Raw genomic sequence first — 25,343 nt, 5'->3', positions numbered from 1 at the left:
AAATCATTTTACTTATTTTGACCTTGTGCAGAAGAAGGTTTTTCCTTTTTCTTATCTTTAAATTATTCACCTGACCTGTAAAATGTATGCATTTAAGATAATTCTGAGAAATATATATTACTTTTTTTATCTTTATATAGACATGTCAACTTTGTTTTCAAGCAACAGGGAAATTGTCTATATATGTTCAATATCTTTACCATAAATATAACATTAACACATACTTTTTTGAAATAAAAATAGTGGCAAATTGTATAAATCAAATTAAAATTTGAAGTATTGAAATGAATAATTACCTTTGGTTATAAGTGACATTTTGAGGAATATTTACTTGTGCATGTATTGGGTTGTTATTAATTGCTGTATTTTGACTATATACTACTGGAATTTATATAATTTTGCATTTGGATTATGCAAAAAGCTGTTCAGTTTGTTGGAGATTTGGGGGAATATTTTGGTAAATTTACATAGAAAATTAATAATAAATTAATTCTCTCTTGTATTTTTAGAATAGTAAATTAAGTTCAGGGTAAAATTTCAAATAGCACAAAAAAGTTTTTCTCCTACTCTTGATCCCTAGCCCCTCAATGGCTCTACCTGAAGGGAACTATAATTTATAGGTTATTTTAAAAATATAATTCTAGAAAATTTCATGAATATTCAAGATATTTAAAAACACATTTAAAAACATATTTTAATAGACAATGCCTATCCAGTTTATATTTAAGCTAAGCAATTTGCTTTTTCTCTCTCTGAGTCCTGGAAATTTGATTAACCATTTTGCCAATAGCATCTGTCTCCTTTGGAAATCATTAGATTATTACTCGTTCATTGGAATTTTGGTAACAATGGGGGAGACAGAGAAGTTGGGTCATAGAAGGTTAAGATTTGCTTAATTTCCAAGTTATGAATCCCCATGGACAGAATCAAAACAAGGGGATGTGAACAAAAAAATACAAAGGAGAAGCAAGTTATATACCCAAGTGTTTCCTTTTTTATTTATGGAGCCCTTCCAAAGAATAGTAGAATCTTTAGATGTTCAGTTAATATTGCTGAATGATGAATGAATGAGTTTTTCTGAACTCAGAACGAGGCCACTAGAACATTCTGCTCTGTGTCAACATCTGGTTCAATACATCCATAACTCAAACATACTCAAAAGTAAAATTTTTCTCTGTGGATGAAGGATAGGAAGTTGACAAGATTAAAGCCTTAACCAGGAAAATAGAAAGTCAGACATTTGTAATGGTCATAAAAGGCTTGATATTTGGGTTAAAAGCTGCTATCAAAAAAGATGTGAGATCCACAAAACACTATTACTGGGTCTACATTTTAACTTATGGAATTTTTCTAAAATTTATGACTGTCTCCAGGACAAGAATTTTCAGTGTTGATTCTCAATTTGTCGTCTTTTGAGATAAAGATTTTACATGTAGTATCCAGCACCATAAGCTCAAATTTTTCCCTGTTGAAATTATATTTGCGGGTAAATTTATTGTACTTGACAAAGGCCAGATTTATAGCTCTGTACCTGAATCACTTGGTTGTAACAGTAACTCCCACTCTTTGTTGATAGCATGGAATTATTTTCCAAAAGTGCCCTGTACAATACTACTATTTCCTCCAAAATCTGCCAGCAAGTGGTTTTCTGTACCTACCACTCTCATGTATATGTCTACATGGGATAAAATGTCAGATCATTCAGTTGATCATTTCATTTGTTCAGTTATGCTAAACAAAATCCACTTTAAAAAATTTCGCTAAGCTTTTTAGAATATTAGAGGGAGAGCAGGCTAGTTTCTTGTACTCTCTAACCCTAACCTAATTAGACCTGTAGGTGTTTGTCACTAAAGTGTAAATACAGAAAAGGGGTAGATTTTCTCTTTTTCATTTGATTCTCATTTGAGATTACTCAAGATAACCATTTCCTGTTTGGAAGCTGTAAGTTCTAACCCAACCTCTGTCACATATTAGCAAATAATTAGTATCTGTGTTTCAGTTTCTCTATCTGTAAAATTGGCATAATAACATCCATTCCAGATATATTTTGTAACTATTAGATGAGATAATCAAATATGAAAATCCTAGGAAAAGATCTGGTACAAAATAAGGACTTAAACAATAATTACAGTGATGATGATGATGATGATGACATTATGAAGAAGAATCAATATTATTTAACTTGTAAGCTAAGGTCCAATTTATTGGTTCCCGTTTTGTTTGGAAGTATTTTTAATTTAATCCTTCCTGACAACTGAGGATAATAATAGTTTATTAAGTACTGTGTGCAAGAATTCTGGACCACCTAAATGTTTGGTCAAGTGTTTACCATTTAGTTCTTGATGATCACACAATAGTTTCTGGTAGTCTAAGGGTGGAAAAACTTTAGGGAGTGTCAGGTGAGCAGGAATCATAAAATTTCCATCAATTTTTTTTAAAGATGCGGTCTCAATATGTTACCCAGGCTGGCCTCAAAATCCTGGGCTCAAACATTCCTCCCACTTCAGCCTCTTGAGTAGCCAAAACGATGGGAGCATGCCACTGCTCCTGGTTCACTATTTTTAATAATAGGGCCAGGCATGGTGGTTCATGCCTGTAATCCTTGCACTTTGGGAGGCTGGGATAGGAGGATTGCTTGAGCCCAGGAGTTCGAGGCTTCAGGTTGCAGTGAGCTATGATAGCACCACTGGGCTTCAACTTGAATGACGGAGCGAGACTCTATCTCAAAAATAATAATAATAATAATAAATAGCTGTTTTAATACTATGTATCAATTAAATGCCTACCCTCTTTGTCATAATCATGATAGCAAGATTAAGATTGATAACTTGGGGGCTGAAATAAGCAAAGAAAATATCCAACCAATGCTACTTAAATGTAGTAAACATTATTTAATCACTTTTGTCAAATGGTGCAGAAAGGAATACTCTTTCTGTGTGTTATGGACTGAATATTTGTGCGCTCCTGTCCTCCCCATAAATTCATGCATTGAAGCCCTCACTACCAATGTGATGGTATTTAGAGATAGGGACTTGGGAGGTAATTGGGTTTAGATGAGGTTTTCAAGGTGAACTGGAGTATTTATAGAAAAGGGAAGAGAGGTCAGAGGTTGCTCTCTCTCTCTCTCTCTCCACCATACGAAGGCACAGTGAGAACAGTAATGTCTGTAAGCTAGGAAGAGAGCCCTCACCAGAAACCAAATCGGCCTGTACCTTGATATTGGACTTTCTGGCCTCCAGAACCCTGAGAGATAAACGTCTGTGGTTTAAGTCATCCAGTCTGTGGTGTTTTGTTATGGCAGTCTGAGCAGACTAAGACTATCTTTTGAATGAAATAATCTTTCTGTCCATTTGTGTTTGTGTCAGATTCTTTGAAATTTTTCAGGAGGTCAGTTTTCTCACTCTTATCTGGCTGTTTAATGCAAGGCCCATACTGGCCTGAATGTGAGCAGAGATCTTAAACTCACTGCCTGAATAGTTATGAAGGTACACCTGAAAGCCGTGCCTTGCTTCCTCAGCTATTCTAACATCTATCTGTTAGAAAGCCACTACAAAGAATGAATCCTTCTCACCTCATTCTGGACTTGCTCTCAAACAATAGGGTTTGGAGTGATGGCATCAGCCCATTTTGAAGTTTCTCATAAGAAATTGCTTTTTAAAGCTCATTGCTGCACTTGTAGCATTATATAAATGTGATAATAATAATTAACATATTTATCTATTCATTCATTTTTAAAATTTCTCATCTTTGAAGAATTTTTAGGAGCCAGACCCTGGGGCTGACGTCGAACAATGGAAATTCTTCTCCAATATCAGTTTGGCAATATTAGCGTTGTCCTGAGGAATCAATATGTGCTTTTATATTTTGTAATTGATTGGTCTCCATCTCTGTGTTGGCTGCCAGAAGCTTATACTTAAATCTGAGGCTCATGTCTGAACAGGTGTTTTATTCTAAGGTCATTTTGGTTCTGTTTCTTTCCAAACTTTATTTTCCCTTTGTCCTAATTTTAAATGCTTTTCATTCTTCTTGCTAATCTATATATCTATGTGTATCACCTTGAATTTATCTACAGCAAAAGGCAGAAAATAAATATAAATATCAAATATAAATTATATGTAAATAAAAATGAAGAAAATGAATACTAAGGTAGGAATTAACATTGTATAGATTCAACTGATAGTTGAATACCTTAACTGGTATTTACCATTAAATAAAATCTTTGTTCTTTCATCATCTTCTATTATTAATACTCAATTGAATGTAGTGAACAAATATTTGCCAAAAAATGAATGCCATGCAAAAATGACAACCTGTTTAATAAATCAGAGCTGAAGTGAAGTTATCATACAAAATATAGAATAAGTCAAGATATACAAAATACCAATATCATTCTATAGATAAAATACAGAAAACTAAGGGATGCAATGTATGACAGATATTCTGTAAACATATTAATCACGTGCAAAAAGTAAAAAAAAGCGTTGGTCTTTATCTAAAGTATGACTATGCTTACTTAAAAATAAAAAATTAGTGCTTTCTTTGAATCTTTACAGAAACAGTCAATTTTTATCTGAAAACTATGGGGAGTGATACAGAATTTATGAGAGCAAAATGAAAAATGCAAGTAAAGGAAGAATATATAAAGATTGTTTAATTAAGCTGCTAAAATCCAAAGGAGTGTCTAGCATAATTTTAGTCTTTAGCTTCTTTGAGAGCTCTTGGGGTTAAAATAAATACTTTTTTTAAAAAAAGAAAAGTAAAGAGACACCACTCTTAAAATTACAGCTATAAAATAATATTCAAAAAAAGAGCTAAAATCCTATTTTTAAACACCTGGACTGGAATGATATACTGGGAAACACATGGGGCTTTATGAAGAACAAATTCTGTCACAGTGGTAGCAGATATCTTTCTATTGACAGAATAATGGGATAGTAAATCAGGGAGAAGCATTAGATGTAATTTATCTTGACTTCAGAAAGAATTTGATTCACTCTTGTACCACGTATTAATCAAGAAATGGGAAAAAGTGTGCTGAAGGCCTCATTGCTGTTAAGTGGATCCTCATCTGGTCAATTTAGTCAATCAGAGGCACTCAGAATATTGCTATTAATAGCTTCAATATATCTAGAGCTATAGAATACATAGAATCATATGCAATTAATGCCAAAATATAAACATGGCATTAATAAAATAGAAAGTAAATGGGAACCAACACCTGCCCTACCAATACTAAATACCACCATTGACATAAATACAAATGGATATTTTACTTTGGTCCTATATTTTATTTCAAAAAGTCTTTACATTATAAAATTGGAAGACAGAACAATTCATTGAGCCTATTGGATAACAATGAGTGGATGTTGATAATTACCGTGTTGAAAAGAGATGATATAATATTTTAGCATGGTAGAAGTGATAGACAACGAAAGAAGAAACTAGTTTTTATGTATTTGTGTATTTGACAAAAAACACCAGTAGCAATCTTTTTTTTTTTTTTTTTTTTTTTTTGAGATGGAGTCTCACTCTGTCGCCAGGCTGGAGTGCATTGGTGTTATCTCAGCTCACTGCAACCTCCGCCTCTGCCTCCTAGGTTCAAGCAATTCCCCTGCCTCAGCCTCCCAAATAGCTGGGACTACAGGTGCGTGCCACCACGCCCAGCTAATTTTTTGTGTTTTTAGTAGAGATAAGGTTTCACTATGTTGGACAGGAAGGTCTCGATCTCTTGACCTCGTGATCCACCTGCCTTGGCCTCCCAAAGTGCTGGGATTACAGGCATGAGCCACCGTGCCCAGCCACTAGTAGCAATCTTATCTGGCATTTATTGAAAGCTTAATATGTGTCAGGAATTTTGTATGCACACTATCTCTCTGAATGCAGACAACAAGTCTTTGCAGTGCATGTTATTAGAAAGTATTTCTTAATCTCAGACATCCAGATGAACACAAAAATAGAGGATCCAGGACTTGAAGATTTGTATAGAAGTTAAAGAATCAGCTGGTTCCATTTTCCTGGAGGTAAAGGCACTACTATGAAATCCTTGTCATAAACAGATTGTTGAGAACATGAAAAGATACAGGATAGGACACTAGGAAGAGAGCCCATTGAGAAAAATGTAATAAAGGTGTTCTGTTTTCTTTTTCTTACGATAGAGAAAGGTCACCAACTGAATGAAATGGAGACCAAAAGGAAAGAAAGATATGCCATTTAAAGTGTTGTTAGATTTTGTGAACCAACTTGGGTGATGACCTTGAACAGTTCCACTTTAGTGGGTAGGAGCAGAAAATATTGTACAGGGGTTGAAGGTGTGTGTGCATAGAATATTGGGGTAAGGGACACAAACCGTGTCAGAAATTTGACTGCAAAAAGAATAGAAAAAGGTAATAAAAAGGATCAAAGAACAAAATAAAGATTGTTTTAAGGGTTTTGAAAAAAAAAACAAGAAGGGAAGGCTTGTATAATAAAGCAGAAATGAAAAATGTTTAATACTAGGAATGAAAGTGAATTTTGGTGTATGACACTGTTAGAAGAAGAAAAAAATGAACGCAAGAGGCAGGCAAGCTTTCCCTCAATGTGATGACACAGACTGGACAAATGCATAGTGAAGGACACTGACATGAAGGAAGAGGTAACTTAGGATAAAAATGGAATGGGTACGGGTTTAATAAGAACTTAGCTGCTACAGTAAGTAAGCCAAATAGTGATGAAGATTGTAGATTGAGGCTGACTGTATTAGTCTGTTCTCATGTGGCTAACAAAGACATATCTGAGACTGGGTAATTCATAAATAAAAGAGGTTTAACTAACTCACAGTTCCACATGGCTAGGGAGGCCTCACAATCATAGTGGAAAGTGAAGGGGAAGCAAGACTTCTCTCGCATGGCAGCAGGCAAGAGAGCATGTGCAGAGGAACTCCCCTTTATAAAACCATCAGATCTCATGAAACTTACTCACTATTATGAGAACAGCATGGTAAAAACCTTCCCCCATGTTTGAATTACCTCCCAATCAGCCCCTCCCATGACACATGGGGATTATTACAATTCAAAGTGAGATTTGGGTGGGGACACAGAGCCAAACCATATCATTCTGCCCTGGTCCCTCCAAGATCTCATGTCATCATATTTCAAAACCAATAATGCCTTTACAGCAGTCCCTCAAAGTCTTAACTCATTCCAGCATTAACTTAACCCAGATGAGTCCAAAGACTCATCTGAGACAAGACAAGTCACTTCTGCCTATGAACCTGTAAAATTAAAACAAAGTTAGTTACTTCCTAGACACAATGAGGGTACTGGCATTAGGTAAATATACACATTCCAAATGGGAGACATTGGCCAAAATGAAGGAGCTACAGGCCCCATGCAAGTCTGAAATCCAGCAGGGCAGTCAAAACTTAAAGCTTCTAAAACGATCTCTTTCGACTCCATGTCTCAAACCCAGATCATGTTGATGCAAAAGGTGGGTTCCCATGGTCTTGGGAAGCTCCACCCTTGTGGCTTTGCAGGGTACAGCCTCCCCTACTGACTGCTTTCAAGGCCTAGCATTGAGTGTCTGTGGGTTTTCTAGGTGCATGGAACAAGCTGTTGGTAGATCTACTATTCTGAGGTCTGGAGGACAGTAGTCTTCTTCTTATAATTCCACTAGGCAGTGCCCCAGTGGGGACTCTTTGTCAGGGATCCAACCCCACATTTCCCTTCCACACTGCCCTAGCAGGGGTCCTCCATGAGGGCTCTGCCCCACTGCAAACTTTTGCCTGGACATCCAGGTTTTTCCATACATTCTCTGAAATCTAGGTGGAGTTTCCCAAACCTCAATTCTTAACTTTTGTGTGCCCACAGACTTGACACCATTTGTAAGTTGCCAAGGATTGGGGCTCGCACCCTCCAAATCCATGGCCCAAGCAGTACCTTGGTCTCTTTAACCATGGTTGGAGCAACTGGGACGCATGGCACCAAGTCCCTAGGCTTCACACAGCAAGGGGGCCGTGCACCTGGCCCAAGAAAACAATTTTTTCCTCCTAGACCTCTGGGTCTATAATGGGAGGGGCTGCTGCAAAGGTCTCTGACATGCCCTGAAGACATTTTATCCATTTTCTTGGGGATTGACACTTGGCTTCTCATTACTTATGCAATTTCTGCAGCTGACTTGAATTTTCCTCAGAAAATGGGTTTTTCTTTTCTACTTCATTGTAAGGCTGCAAATTTTCTGAACTTTTATGCTTTGCTTAGCTTTTAAACATAAGTTCCACTTCCAAATCCTTTTTTGAATATGTAAAGCTGAATGCTTTTAACATCACCCGAGTCACCTCTCAAAAACTTTGCTCCTTAGAAATTTATTCTGCCAGATACCCTAAATCATCTCTCTCAAGTTCAAAGCCCCACAGACATCTAGGGCAGGGGCAAAATGTTGCCAGCCTCTTTGCTAAAACATAGTAAGAGTCAACTTTATTCCAGTTGCCAACAAGTTGCTTATCTCCATCTGAGATATGCAGAATTTGGTTAAAGTCATCCAACAAATCTCTGGGAAGTTCCAAACATTCCCACATCTTCCTGTCTTCTTCTGAGCCCTCTAAACTGTTCCAACCTCTGGCTGTTACCTCGTTCCAAAGTCGATTCCACATTTTCAGGTATCTTTACAGCAGCACCCCACTCTACCAGTACCAATTTACTTTATTAGTCTGTTCTCATGCTACTAATTGGGAAATTTATAAAGAAAGGAGGTTTAGTGGACTCACAGTTCCACATGACTGGGGAGGCCTCACAATCATGGTGGAAGGTGAAGCGGAAGCAAGGCATGTCTTATATGGCAGCAGGCAAGAGAGCATGTGTAGGGTAACTCCCTTTCATAAAACCCTCAGATCTTGTGAGACTTATTCACTGTCACAAGAACGGCATGGCAAAAACCTGCCCCATGATTCATTTACCTCCCAGCACGTCCCTCCTGCAACACATGAGATTTATTACAATTTAAGTTGAGATTTGGATGGGAACACATAGCCAAACCATATCACTGACAAATTGTATTTTAGCACACATATGTGGTTTAATTAGTGCTGCTATCTCCAGGTCTTCATAGCATTATAAGTCATGGCAAATGAGGGGAAAAGACAAAGTCATTTTGTAAAATAGAATACACAGGATATTTTGAAAGAGTAAAATTTTTGATTACTAATACTTCTATTTTTAAAAGAATTTCATATTTGCTTTATAGAATAATTTTCTTCTTTCTAAAGCACATGCCTCAGAAGTTCATTTAGTAAGGTTTTGTAGGCACAAAAGGCAGACAACTGTAGACTATTTTTTTGTCTTAGTACTCTGAAGATATTTTTACATTTGCTGTTGTTTCTTAGAAAGTTATTCGTTATTATTTTTTAAATTATGGTATTTTCTCCTTGGCAACTTTTTTCTACTGTTATACCTATTGTGTATATGGTAGCAAAAATGCCTAATTAATGAGAAGTATCTTAAAATATCTATCTCAGTTAATCATTGTTTTATTCTCCAAAACTACGTATCATACAAATGAAAATTGTTTATCTAGAAAGAAAAGCAACTTCTTTACTTTAAAATTTTGGTGCTAAAATATTATTTTGCTTCATGTGAAAATACCTGACTGGCTGGAATGTTATTTGACTAAGTAGTCACTTGATTCAATAGAAATTATTGGTCAAAAACACTGTATTTTAGAATTTTTATTATACAAATATCTGATACTCTATGTAAAAAAATGAATATTGTGCCTCTGTTTTGAATATAAAAGGGAACTTTTATGATTATTATTTGCTTATTATTTTATAATATTTTCCATAGCATCTAATGAGAAAGAGAGAGAGAGAGAGAGAGAGAGAATGGGATCAGTATTTTATTGGTAAAACTTGAGTAGATGAAAAAACTATGTGAATATATGTATAGAACCTTTTTCTTTTGTGCTGTAAATGTGTATTATCTGTTTCTAGGATTCCTTATTAAAATCTTTGCACAATGTTGCTCTATATTTTCATGTACTTAAGATAGTCTTTCCACCCTTCACAGCATGATTTCTAATAAAAAGCTTGGAATCATGAACTCTATACTGGTTTGACCCAGAAAGCTTTCACATTCAAAATCAGAGTAGTTTGAAAGGCTCACTCAAGATGCAAGCCTAAATTAATTGGGAAATTTTATATAATGACCCTTGAGGGAAGAGATAATATATTAGATTTTTTTTTATTAAAATGGTATCTTTGTAATTTAAATGAATAATTGTTATTAAAATAGCTAAAATGAAAATGCATTCAGGTTAAATACATTAAATAACCTCTTCAGCCATTCCTGTAATTCAGTATAGTTGCTTCTGGAATGAATTGGGCTTAAAACCACTGGTAACAAAATATTTATGAATGTGCAATTACAATTCATCGTACAGTGCAGAGATAGGTATATATGCATTGAATAAATACTGAATTGTTTTATAAGCTTTTAGCTTTATATGAATTGAAATAAAAAACTCAGAGAAATACTATCTACATGCATAGTGATATTTAACATAGGCAATTATATTGAATTACATAGATATCTTTGTTTTCCTTTCTTGGAATATCACTGAGTATTCTGTTAAGAGTCCAACATTGCTTTTTGTTCCTATAAAGCACATTTGAATCAAAAGATTTAAAGAATTAAGAAGAGGCAAGATTGTATCCCTTTATAATTATTAGTCATCATTATAACTCAGCATCACAATAAACCATTTGATCATTTTTGAAGGTAAAAAATTTAAGTATGAAATATCATGCAAACTTTGCAAACTTCTCAAATTATATCAGTTTGCTTAAGATAAAAATGTTATTAACTTAATCATTCAGCAAACACATTTTATCTATCTCTATATATCATCAATGACTAGAATTAAAGCAGATAAGAAGACAAACATTCTCTTTTCCCCTGCCTTCACAGGACTTACATTCTAATGGTAAAATAAGCTAGCATTCATTATGCAATAAGCATGAAATTTTAATTATGATGAATGTTACAGATATATAAATATTACTATTAAAGTTTATCATAGGGAACTATTCTTGAGGAAATAACAATTTAATTGAACTTTTAAGGAAGAATAAGAAATAAATTCACAGTGAGAAGTGGATGAAAAATCTGCAAGTCATAGGACAGTTATTATTAAAAAGTCCTGAGAGAGGAACATGGTGTGATGAAGAAAAATGAATGCAGGACAGTCAGTGGCTAGAGGCAGTCCAGATCATACTGACAACTTGAAGGTTAATTTAAGGCCCTTATTCCTTACGTAAGTAACAATGGAGAGTTAATGAGGACTTTTAAGCATCAGAGTAACATATATTTTCTTTGAAAAATGTGTGCCTTTGCAGCAGAACATGAATTGAAAGAGAACAGATCTGAGAAGACTGGTTAAGAGGATCTTTACTGGTCTAGGTGAGCCATGGTTATAGCTTGAATAAGGGTAGACATACTTGAGAAAAGGAAAACAAATTCCATTGATATTTAAGGAGTGCATTGGGCAAGACTCCCTGATTGATGAAAATATAGAGGATGACAGAGATGGAACAAGCAATATTTTTTCTTAGCTTAAGTACCATTGTCTGAAACTTGAAGCCCTGAAGGAAGACCAAACTTAAATGATTGGAAAAGATGATGAGTTAAGACTGAGTCATGTTAAATTTGAAGGAAGTCTCCACATCCACTAGGATGGCTAGAATTTTAAAAATTAGATAATAACAAGTGATGGTGAGAATATGGAGAAATCAGAACCCTCAAACACAGCTAGTGTGAAGGCAAAATGGTGCAGCCAATTCAGGAAATGGTCTGGCAGTTCCCTAAGTGATTTCATGTAGAGTTACCATATGACCCAGCAATTTTACTCCTAAGCACATACCCAAAATAAAAGAAAACATATTTCCATATAAAAACCTGTACTCAATGTGATGGCAGTCAAATGATAGAAATAACCTAAGTGTCTATTAAGTAACAAATGATAAATAAAATGTCATATATTCATACAATGAAATAGTATTTCAGCATAATGTAACTGGGAAAAAGACAGTCACAGAAAACAACAAAGTATGATTTCATATCATACAAAGTGCCCAGAACAGTGAAATCTATAAACAGAAAGTAGATTAGTAGTTTTGTAAGCCTGGAAAGGTGGTTGGGAGATTTGAGAGATGATAGATAAAGGTTATGTATTATTTTCTGAGAAGATATAAAATATTCTAAAATTAGTTTGTAGTGATGGTTGCACATATAGTTGGCCTTCGGTGTATATGCGTTCAGCACCTGGCGGATTCAACCAACTATGAAGCAAAAATATTCAAACAATAAAATTCACAAAGTTCCAAAAAGCAAGATTTAAATTTGCTGCATGCTGAGTACTATGTTGAATCCACATAAATGACGTGAAGTGTAGGCAACATAGAGGTGTTATAGGTCATCTACAGATTATTTAAAACTATAGAAGGGGATGTGTATAGGTTATATGCAAATATTACACCATTTTATATAAAAGACTGAGTAACCACAGATTTTGGTATCTATGGAAGATCCTGGAACCAATTTCCCACAGATACCCAGGGACAACTATATCTTGAATATACTAAAATCCATTGAATTTGTGTAATTATATATCAGTAAAGTGGTTTAAAATGTCTTTGAGAATCTCAGCAATTAGAGAAGATTCCTGGACAGAAGAAATACATTTGAAGTCATTTGTGACTAGATTGTAGCTGAAGTTGTTGGTGAGATTGAGGCAATATACTTAACTAAGGCCAAGAATAAAAACTGTGGGAATTCATATACATAGAGATTAAGTAGATGAAGGTGAGTCCATGGAAAAGTTTGAGAAGGAGCAATGAGACAAGAAGTATAAAGCAGAGGATTTAGGGCTGCGGTTTTAAGGAAGTCAATAATGAGAGTTTTAAGAAAGAGTATGTGTAAACAGTTTTGAACGAAATCGAGTCAAGTAGGATGTTGTCTGAAAAACATTCATTGTATTGAATGATTCAGAAATCATTATTACCTCAAAGAGAGATGTTTTGTGCAATAGTGGTGGGAAAGGTGATGGATAATAATTATTAGAATTTACTGAGCAGTAAGTATTTGCATGGGAGTATGTGGTGACAGTAACAGTAAAATCTCTTTGCTGATGCTGGGTGTGATTTTAATTAGAGATAAATCAGGATAAGGGGAGTTTTATCTTTAAGTTGGGAAAATTCCAGCATAATTATATATACATTAGAAGATGCTCATAGAAATATATTTGCTGAAGATCCAGGAAATATAAGAAATAATCAGTATTGGAAGATTCCTGAGAAGGAAAAGGATGATTTGGTTATGGATTGGCCTTAAATTACAATGCTTACATCCTGGAAATAAAGACTTCCACATATATATCTAGGTGGGTGATTGGTGAAACAAGGTTGCACTTAGCCTTCACTTTCTGATAATTAAATTGATTAAAGAGTGTTGATACAAAACAAATGTCTGCATCAGTACTTAGTTTCTTAGAACTGAGTCTCCTAAATGTATAGAGTTGGCGTTCTATATCTGTGAGTTCCGTATCAGTGAATTCAAATGAGAGGCTGATGGTATTCTTTATTTTACCAATATTAGAGTTACTCATGGATCAAAAATACTCAGGAAAAAAACAATAAAAATAACAATGCAACAATAAAAATGACATATTAACTGTTTATACTTTATTATAAACAATCTAGATATGATTGAAGTATACTAGAGAATATGTGTATGTTATATGAAAATACTACATGATTTTATATAAGGGATTTCAGCATCTGAGGACTTTAATATCCAAGGGGTCTTGGAACCAATCCCCTGCGGATACTGAGGAAAGACTGTACATAGATACACATGATGGTTAAAAACAAAACTCAAGCAAATTTGTAAGGCTCATCAATAAGAATAAAAGGGCAGAATATTTCAAAAGAAGGCATAAGGATATGTAATTGATTGTTTCTTATATATGTGAATTGAATGAGTCATTTACTAGACAATGTCTTCAATTCTCACAAGAAGCTAGTCAGCAAAAGGCTTTACTAGTGAAGAAAAGTGACTGATAGTATTTTTTATTTTACAAATATTAGAGTAGCTTATAGTAAATTAAATTGATTCACAGTCCTCATATTCACCTCTTTTTACTCAATGTTCTAGCTTTATTTGTCAAAACCTTTAAATGAGTAATAAAGGCATTCATAATTTAGTTATTTTTGTCTCAGGGACTCCAAAGCCTTCTCAATCTGAGAAACAAAAGTGCCAAAACCAAGTAGATTTGTCATTTATGACAAATTTTATTGAACACCTGTATTAGTTTTCTGTGACCAGTGTAACAAATTACCTCAAACCTGGTAGCTTAAAACGACAAAAATTTTTCTCTCACAGTAATGAAGTCCAGAAATAAGATATCAACTTCAATTAGCTAAAATTATGGTTTTAGCAGGGCTGTGCTCTCTCTAGAAGCTCTAGGGAAAATTAGTTCCTTGCCTCTTCCAATTTCAGGTGTTTGCTGGCATTGCCTGGCTTTTGGACACATCAACTAGTCTCTGTCTCCATGGTCACTCTGATTCCTCCTCCTCCCTCTGTGTATATCAAAGTCATCTGCTTCTCTCTCATATGAACGTATTTTATGGCATTCAAGGCTCACTCAGATAATTCTGGATAGTTGAATGATCTCCTTATCCCCAAATCTTTAACTTAAGCAAATCTGTAAAACTTTACCATATAAGGTAACATTCACAGGTCGCAGGATTAGGACTTGTTATTTTGGGGGGATACCCATCATTAAGCCCACTACACCCTCACTGTTCTATACCTTTTAATACAGTATCTTTACTACTCTTCATGTTTTCAGCCTCTTCCATTTCTGCCTTTGCCAGCCACCTCCCCCTGCCACCCACACATACACGTACACACACATACACACACACACACCCTGCTCTCAATAAAGTATTCAAATGAAATATTCTCATTACTCCTGAGAGATTTAGGAAAAAACCAGATATAATGATTATACTCTCCTGTTTAAATCTTCCTCAGCACCAGGATGAAGTTTCAATTTATTTCTATAGCATCAAAAGCCCATTTGGATTTTTGGTACGGTGCCTCTTGATCCAAATATACCAACTTCCTTCACTGCATCTTTCTTGCTTTGTAATCCAGTGAAAGCAAACTCCTTGCAGCTTTCTATCCTTGTCCATTCCCCCTGCTCAGAACACCTTCCCCGTGCTGATCCCTGAGGCAGCACCCCTGTGCCTCTCCTACGCCTGCTCAACTTTCCTTCAAGCTATACACCTGTTTGAATGTATCAGAAAAGTTCATCTCCCAAATACTTATAAAACTTAACAGGATTTGTTTCTTAAAAAGAAAGTAGCAGTTCTTTCTTATTTTAAGGGCTTACTTTAAAAGACAGTTGCAACATGTAGTTAGGACTAATTTATTTTAGAATGAAATTCAGCGTAGGCATATTAATAAAGAGGACAACATAATAATGAATTAGCAACCAATTCTTAGGTTTTTATTATTCACCAAGTTTTGTAAAATATTACGTTTACTGCCTCATTTGCTCTTCATTTCTATGTGTGACATCTCCATTCTACTGATGAGGAAAATTAAAAATTCACTTAGGTATTGATATAAAAGGTGGTATTTAAACCTAGGCAGTCTGGCTCTAGAACTTTCTCTCAAATACTTCAGTATGAATATAAGAACTAACTTTTTCAGGTTGGCTTACATTTTGGAGCATTAGGGAAGCATATATTATTCTCAATAATGTAACCAAAACAAATTAAAGAGCCCTGCCATAGACTGAATGTTTGTGTCCTCTAAAAATGCATATATTTTAATCCTAATCCCCAAGGTGATGGTATTAGGAAGTGGAAACTTTAAAGACGATTGAGATTAGTTCCCTTGTAGAAGGGACACCAGGGTGGTTTGTTGCTGTCTCTGCCATGTGAAGAAACAGGGAGAAGGCTGCCATCTGAGAACCAGGAAGAGGGCAGATATTTGGGCACCTTGATCTTGAACATCCCAGTCTCCAGAATGTGAGAAACAGATTTCTGTTGTTTATTAGCCACTCAATCTATGGCATTTTGTTATTGCAGCCCAAATAGACTAAGACAAGCTCTAAGAAAATTAATTCAATCATAATTAAATATGATATTGCAATCATTACAATTAAATTTGATGTGATTAAATAAAAATTTAATAACATATTTATAATTAATATTCATATAGGTTCTTTTAGATTTCTTTTATAGTATCTCATATGAATGTCACAAAAAACGTGTGAAAGAAAAAATAATTGTATTTAATGATTTAGAAATAAATGCACTGAAACCATCCACAGAATATAAGGAACAGAGACACACTTTCTGGGTGCCAGAAAATTCTCTATTTTCAAAATTTACTGTTTCACAACTTAAGAAACTCTAAGTAGTCAGTCTACTTAGAAACTCTGCAATTTCAGGAAAAAACTGGAGAGGAACTACAATTTGTGTGTGTGTGTGTGTGTGTGTGCGCGCGCGCGCACGCGCGCTTTATTTTCCTACTTGTGCATTTCATGTCTGATTCACCTTTGGCTGTGAGGAAGAAAGAGAACATTGGAGACCAGCTTTCGGTATGAGGATGAAGGACAAGAAAAGTCCCCAGAGGCGTGGCAAGCACATTAAGCCTAAGGGATTGGTACCTATATATTTCTACTATTTTCACTTTTTTCACGGTTAATATAATGCACAGTTCCATGGCATTAGTGAAGGTGGATCCCTTTCAAGTTTCTGAGCTGCTAGCCAAGGCAGTTATCACAATTCATATCTGAAAACTATGGAAAGTCAAATGCTTAGGGGTTTATTTTGGGAATGATCTAATGTTACAGGCCTTCCTGAAAAAGATTACTTTCTATGACATTGCTGATTTTCTAAAATGACAAATTTTAAGTTCTGTGGACTTCCCCCTATGTGTATATTAACATATAACTTTGACAGAATTCTCTTAATGATTTGAGAAAATAGAGCAAAATATCTTTGAAATATCTTCCTTATTGCCATTCTTTTTAGCAGATTAGAAACACTTCTATCTTTCAGATACTGTTTGACCTTGAACCAAATTTAAAACATGATTTAAATGACTTTTCTGCATATAAATGTATTTTTTTTTATATATTCACAGACTGAAATAACAAAGTACCACAAACTGGGTGGTTAAAACAACAGAAATTTATTTTAACAGTTCTGGAGGGTAGAAATCAAGGTGTCAACAGTGTTGATTCCTTCTAAGAGGTATGACAGAAGGATCTGTTTTGGCATATAAGTGACTCTCTTCAAGTTTGTTTGGCATTCTCCCTGAATGAGTCTGTCTCTAAACTTCCTCTTTTTTATAGTGACCTCATTGTAACTTGATTACGTCTGGGAAAGGCCCTACTTTCAAGGTGACATTTTGATTGCTAAGGGTCAGGACTTCAAATTACAAACCTTTGGAGGGGTCACAATTCAGCCCACAATGCTGTTTGACAGTATTTTACTAACTAGCTTTCCGAGTAATACATATTTTGTGATTACTGACTCATTGGCAAGGTTTTTTGTTGTTGTTGCTTCATAGTTAGAAAAATAGAGAATATATCCAATATAGAAATGCTAATAGGAATTAGGAGAAATAATTATTTTAAATAGAATGCTTCGAAGAACAAGAATCTCTTAAAAACAGGCAACATATAGTTTGTGAATAAATGACTAAAGTATAGCAAAAGTAAAACCCATAATATATCAATATACCTTATTAACAACTTGAAGGACATAATATAATAATGAAGGGAAAAAAAGAAGAAGAATTTTTCATGGGTGTTGAGATTTCCCTAAATATTAAATAGGCAAATTTCTTCTAACTAAAGAAAAGATACTAATGAGGCTAAATCTCCTTCGGATTATTCATCTATCAGCTGGAAATGTGGTTCTTATATTTACCATTTTGAGGTAAAAAGAAGACGTCAATTTTAATGTTCTTCTCTTTTAGATGCTTAGATTTATTAACATGGAATCCTTTTGTTTACATTTTATTGTAAAAATAAATTCAAATGTAAATATTTCAGAGTCTTTTTCACTTTGTTGAGAGTTCTAAATTTTTAATAGCATTCTGGTTGGTTTTAAAGTTTTAATAAGAGTAGTTCCTTTTCTTACGTGTATACATATCATATATTAAAAATAATATATTTTCTATATCTTTCATTATACTCCATACATATTGACTTTCAATTGACATTTTATTCATTTATTCCAGAAATGTTTGTTGAGCATCTCTTATGTTCCAAGTACTTGTCTGGACACTAGGGATGTAGAATTAAACAAAAGAGATCAAAACGGTTTTCTTTGTAGAGCTCTAGTTACCATGGATGTGGTAGACAATCAACAAGTAGCTGAATGAATTATATAGTATATTGAAAGCTATTATGTATTATGGCTAAAATAAAGCTAGGGAAGGCAGTGAGGAATGCTCTGTGTAGAGAGTTTACCGTTTATAGTGGGTACTCGGAAAAATCTATACTGATGCATTTGAGTAAAAACTTGAAAGGGCTGAAGAAGCAAGTCATCTGAAGATCAGGAGGCAGAGTATCACAGACAGAAGGTTCAGCTGGTACTAAGGCCCTGAAGCAGGGCAACAGCATGGAGTCCAGTGTGGTTAGAGTGCAATAAAGATGAGAAGAAACATAAATGATGAAATTGAAGAGTTAACAGAGAAAATGAGAGAGTAGTATAGAAAATTTTAGATATTTACATAGTTTGGAGGAGTCTCCAAGTTATATACCAACTCAAGAAGATAGACAAGCTTCCTTCTGCAAATATCAGGGTAGATTTCAACCATCCTTATCTCCCACCTTAGCCACTACTATGCCAGATTAAGCTAACACTTTAGAAAGGCTATTCCTAAGTGACAGAACTAGAGAAAGGATTATATAAAGTACAGGGATAGGAAAGTTAATTTCCTTAGGTTTTGTCTTTGTACTGATGACATGGCTGGAAAGCATCATATCCTTATCATTGCCATTGCAATTGGTAGCAAAGAAGGAAGACTGTGAACCTTAAGTCTGAGGTTTGAGCTATTGAGGCAAAAAAAAAAAACAAAAAAACAAAAAAAAAACTGGTGTTTTGCAGCTTATAGATTCACTATGGTATGTTGAAGGAACCAGAAGGACATTTAATGGGGGCAAAATGCCCCAAATTAGAAGCTCTATTAAAAACTCTCCTGTACAAATAAGACCTTTTTTTCCTTAGTAGTTTGTATTTGGTTGTTAATACCAGAACAACGCCATAGTTATAAAAGACATTATATATAATTTGGTGGATATATATTTAACTGTTTAGGAGATATGTTTAATTCTTTAGTACACTACAGACAGCTGATTTCATAGATTGGATTTTTTGTTTCTATTTTCAAATATATGTTTTGTGTATCTCTTTTGAAATTCCGAAGTAAAGAAAAATCCTTCTTATTTCTGGTTAAAAATTACCTCCACTGTTTTAAACTATCTAATAATTGCAATCAAAGTACGGTGTCTGGAATAATGTTTGTGGAATAGGTTCTGATTAAGGACTCTTCCGTCCATGTGCCTGCTAATGGTTACAAAGACAAAATAAATCTCATGTTTAAAATATAAAGTTTTATTTGTCAAATTTGTATCATTTTAGTGTTTGTGGATGGAAATGCAAATCTATGAAGATACAGATTATTTCTATCATCTGGAGTCATATTCAGAAGCGCTATTAATGTTTAAAGGTTGAAATTCTATAGAACTATTTTCTTTTCTCTAGCACTTGGGGAAGCAATTTTACTGGGTGGGTATTATGCTAGTAATGAGAGCAGAATTACTTTCCCTAAATTGAGAAATAAGTCTGCAGTGAGTGCTTTAACTAATTAAAACAGATAGGAAAGACCATGTATAATGTCTCTTTATATTGCATATATACCACTTACTACATCCAGTGTTTTCTAATCCTGTTAGTCAAAAAGATCTCTGCCATTAGGCCATTTATTTGTTATATCCAGTCAACACTTTTATTGAAACACTAGTTAAATGCAAAGAGGGTGCCTTTTCAGCAAGATTTTAATGTAGATTTTACTAAGAAAGAATGAAAACCATACACTTTACCTGCTGAGTACAATTAAAGTATAATTAGAATCTAATAAATTTGCAAAACCATTTAATGACGAATAATATTTAATTCTGTATACTGTGAAAGGCATCATATTGATATGCTCAATTTGAGTAGTCAAATGAATACACTAATATGAGGTAACATTTAAGAACTGTCATGCAAACTACTGAATAATATGATAGCTTCATGTCTGATATCAGATGTCCACTTAATCTTTTTAATCATACTTCTATTATTTAGGATAGAAAATATAATCCTTAGAGTAGAAAGTAATATACTCTGCCATAGGATACCTCTGATTTTATGGCAAAAATACGTTTTCTAATACTAGAAGAAAATGTTTATTAAGATCATTTAACATTTTCCTTATAGGGATCCTGAAGTTATTTGTGATTTTGGTTATTTATATTTTAGGTTATAAATTGTGAAAGTAATTTAATCACTGAGGATAATGAAAAAAACATACAAAATACACATTAACTAGACACTAAAAGTTGGTAATTTTGCAGTGTGAGAAATTAAGCATGCAAATCTGTTTAGCATTATGTTTTATCTGATAATAAATTGAAAGAGCTGATGTTTTATGCTAATGAACATGGACCTTACAGTGGGGTCAAAAGGAGCAAAGTGTTTGTAGACATATTCTTACAATTTCACTTACGAGAGTTTTACTGGATTTTTGGTATCATAGTTGAGCCATAGATTCAATACATGTTCAAAGTGTAAGGTGAGCTTTGTAGTAATCAATCCCTCTGAGGGAAATTTAGTCTTATGATTGGTATGCAGACAATGAGTAGACTGGTATGTTAAAGGTAAATCAGTGGTGAATAGCCAGGAGTTAGATTCTATTATGAGATGTGCAAAAGGGTAGATAACTAGAGGTCTATTTTTCCCCAGCCATAATAAGAATTATAGTAAAGCAAAAGCTGGTGATTTTTAGCAACTTTCAAGAAATACTTGTGGTCCAACATCAACAAATTTTAGTTTGGCATTCTTCATGTGTTTATTCCACATATATATACTGGGTATATATTATGAAGAAGGTGCTATGACAGTTTCCAAATAATATGACAGTTTTTTGATCCAGACAGTATGACCTAGATATTATTTTTCCTGATCCTTTGAGTAAAGTACAAGTCTAACTCCTGGAAACAATCCAAGAGGAAACCAAATGAGACTTCGAAACTGCATGAAGAAGAAGGTGGGAATGGTTAGGAACCCCAGACTGAAGGAGCAATAGAGCAGCAGGTGCCTTTTAACTTAACAGAATAAAGTAGCCTAAGCTCGGTCTTTCGTGACTATCAATCTAGCAAGAGAAGGCAGCTCACACAGGCTCCTCCCTGGATCTAATAGGAGTCGTGTCGACACCAGACAAGCCTGGCGACACTAGCAAGGACATCACCTGGGAGTCCTTCTATTAACAAACAGTCAGGGGAAGTACACCCTCTCCTTCCTCAGCAGGAATGGGGAATCTTTTCACCCATTGAAATGACACAGCTGACTGGGCAGCATCAACTAGGAAAATTTTGCTACGGCAATCACCAACCACAGGAAACTTCTTCCTGTGGGCCTGGGAACACTGTCCTTCACCAAAGGCAACTGGACAGTAACAGTAAGGCGGATCCAGCCACAAAAAAAAGAAAAATGGTCCACACGTGAAACCTCTTTTTTTGCCAAGGGATGGTGACTCCAACCTAGAGGTGACATGGCCTGGGGAAGTTCCTTCTTCCCTCTCAGGCAACACTAGAAGGCCCAGTAGGAGCCCCAAAACACTACCACAAAAGTTCTAAAAGTTAAGTTTTCATTGATGTAAGATGTAAACTACAGATTCAAGATGCTGATTGAACCTCAAATGAGAAACACAAAATACGCATGCCAAGACACAAACATCACTATTAAACTTCTAAAAACTAAAGATCAAAAGAGAATCCAGAAAGCAAACATAAAGAAATAACACATTGCCTACAGGGAAAGAACAATTTGCATGATGGCAGACTCATCTGAAATGACGGTGACCAGAAATCGCATATCTTTCAAGTGCTAAAAGAAAAAAAATTATTTGCAGTAAATTATATATGCTATAAAATTAATCTTTATAAATGAAAGGCAAGTAAAGACCTTTTAAAATGTAAGAAAACTGAAAGATTTTGCAGCTAGCAAATCCATCCTTAAAGAATAGGTGAAAGAAGTTTTTTGGTGCAGAAAATAAAAAAGAATCCTGAAATATCAGAAAGTAAGAAAAATAATGAAAAGAACAAAAATGTAAGTCCATAGAGTAGACTTTCCCTTTCCTCAAGTATTAGAAATCGTATTTGATGACAGAAAGAACAATTGTAGCATCATGTAATACACAAAGTGATGATATTTAAAAGTGGGGAAGGTAAAGAGATAAAATTAGAAATAAAGGTGTCCATTACACATGTATATTGTGATACACATAGCAACCACCAAGAAATATGTACAAAGAAGGTACATTTAAAAGCACTACAAATAAATCAAGATAAAATTCTAAAAAAAGTTTAAGTACCCCATGGTAAACCAATAAAAGTGAGATATAAAAATTAACTGACGATGGATTAAAGACTTAAATGTAAGACCTAAAATCATAAAAATCCTAGAAGAAAACCTAGGCAGTGCCATTCAGGACATAGGCATGGGCAAGGACTTCATGACTAAAACACCAAAAGCAATGGCAACAAAAGCCAAAATTGACAAATGGGATCTCATTAAACTAAAGAGCTTCTGCACAGAAAAAGAAACTATCATCAGAATGAACAGGCATCCTACATACAGAATGGGAGAAAATTTTTGCAATCTACCCATCTGACAAAGGGCTAATATCCAGAATCAAAAGGAACTTAAACCCATTTACAAGAAAAAAAGAAAGAACCCCATCAAAAACTGGGCAAAGGATATGAACAGACAGTTCTTAAAAGAAGACATTTATGCAGTCAACAAACATATGAGAAAAAGCTTATCATCACTGGTCATTAGAGAATGCAAATCAAAACCACAATGAGATACCATCTCAGGCCAGTTACAATGGCAATCATTAAAAAGTCAGGAAACAACAGATGCTGGAGAGGATGTGGAGAAATAGGAACACTTTTACACTGTTGGTGGGAGTGTAAATTATTTCAACCATTGTGGAAGACAGTGTGGTGATTCCTCAAGGATCTAGAACTAGAAATACCATTTGATTCAGCAATCCCATTACTAGGTATATACCCAAAAGATTATAAAAAATTCTACTATAAAGACACATGCACATATATGTGTATTGCAGCACTATTCACAATAGCAAATACTTGGAACCAACCCAAATGTCCATCAATGATAGACTGGATTAAGAAAATGTGGCACATATACACCGCAGAACACTATGCAGCCATAAAAATGGATGACTTCATGTCCTTTGCGGGGACACGTATGAAGCTGGAAACCATCATTCTCAGCAAACTAACACAGGAACAGAAAACCAAACAGCACGTGTTCTCACTCATAAGTGGGAGCTGAACAATGAGACCACATGGACACAGGGAGGGGAACATCCCACATTGGGGCCTGTAGAGGGTTGGGGGGCTAGGGGAGGGATAGCATTAGGAGAAATACCTAATGTATATGACAAGTTGATGGGTGTAGCAAACCACCATGGCACATGCATACATATGTAACAAATCTGCAGGTTCTGCACGTGTATCCCAGAACTTAAAGTATATTAAAAAAAGAATCCCCAAGCAAAGGAAACAAAAAGAAAAAAAATAAAAAATGACACCTTAGGTACAAATATATCAATAATTACTGAAAATCTAAATAATTTTAATAAATCAATGAAAAGCAGAAAGTGGCAATGTGGATACTGTGGGCAATGTGGCAGTTGGTAATGAAAGACATTAAAGAAAATCTAAATAAATGGAGTGATGTAGCATGTCCATAGGTTGGAAGACTCAACAAAATAAAGATTCTATGAATAATTTCCTCCAGGTTGATCAATATGTTAAATGTAATTGCCATCAAAATCTCAACAGAAATTTTTGTAAACATAAGCAAGCTTTTCCTACACTTTATATGGAAAGGCACAAACCTACAGCAACTAAAACAATCTTGAAAAAAATCAATACATTGAGGGAAATTATTCTAATATTTAGGCTTGCTATATAACTACAACAATCAAGACTGTATGGTACTATTGAAGGAATATAAACATAGATTAAGGGAACAAATAGAAAATGTAAAAAGAGATCCACTTAAATATGCCAACTGAATTTGACAAAGGTGTAAGAGCAATTCAATGGAGGGAGGATAGAATTGTAAACAAAAGGTGTTAGAATAATTGGACATCCACAAGTGTAAAAAAATATTGAGGACAACCCGTTCTGATCTTCTTCCACACTGTGGAAGCTTTGTTCTTTCGCTCTTTGCAATAAATCTTGCCACTGCTCTAAAAAAAAAAAATATATATATATATATATATAGAACCTTGACCTAAACTTAACCCCTTATCCAAAAATTACCCAAAATTGATAATTAACTTAAATGGGAAATCTGCAATTATAAAATTTTTACATAAAAAACAAAAGAGAATCTCTTCAGAGTCTAAGTATATGCAAAGCGTTCTCAGACTTAATACCAAGTGTACAACTGATAGAAGGAAAAATGAATTAAATGGACCTCATTAAAATAAATAAAAAATGTTCTGTGAAAGACTGTTAACAAGATGAAAAGACAAACCATAAGCTGGCAAAAAATATTTACAAACCACGTATCCAAAAAGGACTGCTATCTAGAATCCATAATGAGCTTTCAAAACTTAACATTAAAAAAAAACCAATAACACAATTTAGAAAATGGTCAGAAGATACAAACAGATATTTCACTCAGGAGGATATAAAGATGGCAAATAAGCACATAAAAATATGTTCAATGCCATTAACCATTAGGGAAATGCAAATTAAAACCACCAAGAGATCCCTATACACCTATCAGAATGGTTAAAATAAAAATATAGTGACAGCACCAAATGCTGGAGAACATCAAGAGAAGCTGTATCAACTGGATCATACATTCCTGATGGGAATGTAAAATGGTACAGTCACAATGAAACACATGTTAGTTTCTCATAAAAATAAGCAATTATCAGATTATAAAATACAATTTATCATATGACAAAAAATAC

This window comes from Chlorocebus sabaeus, chromosome 7, assembly GCF_047675955.1.
Source record: "Chlorocebus sabaeus isolate Y175 chromosome 7, mChlSab1.0.hap1, whole genome shotgun sequence".
NCBI classification, from domain to species: Eukaryota; Metazoa; Chordata; class Mammalia; order Primates; family Cercopithecidae; genus Chlorocebus; species Chlorocebus sabaeus.
The sequence above is the reverse complement of the archived record's forward strand: the minus strand, read 5'-3'. Positions refer to the sequence as shown.